This window comes from Adiantum capillus-veneris, chromosome 26 (genome assembly GCF_014529385.1).
Source record: "Adiantum capillus-veneris isolate H3 chromosome 26, ASM1452938v2, whole genome shotgun sequence".
NCBI classification, from domain to species: Eukaryota; Viridiplantae; Streptophyta; class Polypodiopsida; order Polypodiales; family Pteridaceae; genus Adiantum; species Adiantum capillus-veneris.
The window spans coordinates 128,598,641-128,601,306 of NC_140956.1; positions in this window are offsets into that span (position 1 = coordinate 128,598,641).

Below are 2,666 nucleotides of genomic sequence, written 5' to 3' on the forward strand. Positions count from 1 at the left end.
CTCTAGAATTGTTATTTGATGTAGAAGGACTTGAGTTGCCTAACTTCACCTCTTCTTGCAAACAAAGGTTTACTAACTCTTCAAAATCAGGTGTGTGTCCTCGAACAAATATAGATGTATCCAATGACTTGTATTCCAGTCCCAAACCATTCAATGTCACTGAAACTAAGTCATCATCTGGAACTTCAACATTAATACTCACAAGATCTTCCTGTATTTGCTTTATCTTTGTCACATAATCTGATATGGATCTATTTCCTCGCCATACACAATGTAACCTTTGCTTCAAGTGAAATTTTCGTGGTTCTGTATTGGAGCTGTTCATTCTTGCTAGTATCTCTTCCTTTGGAGATTGAGCCTTCTTCACATGTGGTATAAAGAAGTCACTAATGCATAGTGAAATCCAAAGCATCACTTTCCTTGAATTCTCGATCCACTTCTTGTAAGCTTCTACTCCTGCTTGCCATGTTTTATGTGCTTCAACATTCTCTCTATTGGGTTCCAAACCAACCTCGGGACACTCTTGTTCACCTGTAATGTAATCCCGTAAACCTTTGCCCATGATAAAGTTTTCCATCCTGTAAGACCATATGTTGTAGTTCTCTCTGGTCACCTTCTCTCCAACACTATGTGTGACTTGAGTTGAACTTTCTGCCATCTTCACTCTCTCAATTTCTTCCAAAGGATTTTGACAAAATTTTGGCAGAGTTTCGTTTGTATTTGGACAATATCTCAAGTGACAATCTCAACCAAAGTGCTCCTAAACACTGACAAAAAATCTCTCACAGCCAAGGGAAAATCCACTGACTCACTTTGCCACAGACTGACTCAATACTATGCATAAATACTCTAAAACAATGTCCACATGGACATGTATGCAAATGCAATCCATACGATGTCCTGTACCACATATCCATACATCCACCTTCTTCCCATAGTCGTAAACGACATATGAGGTCTTTCGCAGGGCCAGTCGGGGGTTCGCTCCAGTACCTAATCCACCTTTCCAAGGTACCAAATCTCCCAAGGAAAGGCTTCAAAAAACCTCACTCGACCCTCACAAAGGCTGCAGTTTTCCAAAATACATTAACCGCATATCCATACATAACCACAAAGTACTCAATCTGACAATATAATCGCCTCAACTTCTTCCCACAACCTTTCTTACATAGGCGGTTGTCCATAACGGACCCACAACAACCAAACATAATCTTCGATAACACAATATCATGATGCAAAAGCTCTATGTCGCTCTCCAAAACCTGTGTAAATGCTGAATTCTTCACTTGTAACCTGTAAATCTACTGCCGAGTGCAAAACTGGACATCTCTTATGCTTGTGTGAGTTGGCTATTTGCTGCAGAAAATTGCAGATTTTGGAAAATCTGAGTATGCCAATGCGTCCGGAATGCCCAAAAACATAAAGATAGACTCTTGGATCACTATATTCCGAGTTCGTGTGAGGGAGTTATGACCAAAAAACCTCTTTTTGGCTGTTTTCCAGAGCTGCGGAAATCTGTGTATTGACTGTAACTCCTTAAACTGAGATCTGATACCACTTTGTAGAGTGCACAGGTGATGGAGAAGGTAGGAAAGAAGACTACATACACACACCAACACACATCGAGACACACACACACAATCGTTACCCTGCAGCAACCATTCAACATGCTGCTCTCCTCTTCTTCTCTTTTAACTATTATCCAAAGTATATTTACAACATACTATAGTCAGTGTCCGGCCGCCCATAGCACAATGAACATATTATTTAACATCATATTCTTTAACAGTGTACATACCCCATAATATTTATTTTTACAAAATAAACCCATGCATTTCATCCCTCATCCTCGTGGGAGTCAAAATTTGTTTCTACATTGTCACTCACTTTCACTATATATTTTCTCGCTTGCATATTTTCCTCTTTCACCCAAAAAGAAACTAAAATACTCCTATCATGATAGTCCTTCATGGTACTTACACATATTTTTTTCCATACACCATGTGCTCATAAAGACAAGGGCTAAAAATCCAAGCATTAGGTCTATCATGTGTAATTGTTTTTTATTCTTCAAAATTCATCATCCATGCATGTGGCAAGAACCACTTGGATTCCTTAGGTCCTGGCATGACTCATGGGGGGCTCACCTTTGGATGTATAAGGAGAATTCAACCAAAAAGGGTCCTACATAAGCACCTTTGCAATCCCACAATACACAGCTTTTTGGGCGAATTTTGGCACCCTTCTATCATTCAAAATAGCAAAAGCTGTCAATATAAAAATGAAGCTCGTGAGTTGAATTATTTTACATAAATATTTCAACATTTTTGGAGAAAAGCACGAATTTTGGTGAATTGTTTTGTGCCACCCAGTCTGCCCACTCTATGCACACAAGGATCCTCTCACTCTTCTCTCACATTTTCACACTCCCACCCACATACACACTCATCCCTCTCCATCATCCTTTCAAATGTATAGATTTCCATGCCCTCTCACCTTCTTCACCATCTCTCCTTCCCCTCTTACCACCATAGCCTTCTACATACATATATGCTCTCATACCGCTCTCTACTACCCCCAAATTACAATTTCATGCTGACTCCTCTAAAAGGCATGAATTTTTAGCACTTTATCCTTGCATAACCTCTACAAATCAGAGGTTTTTC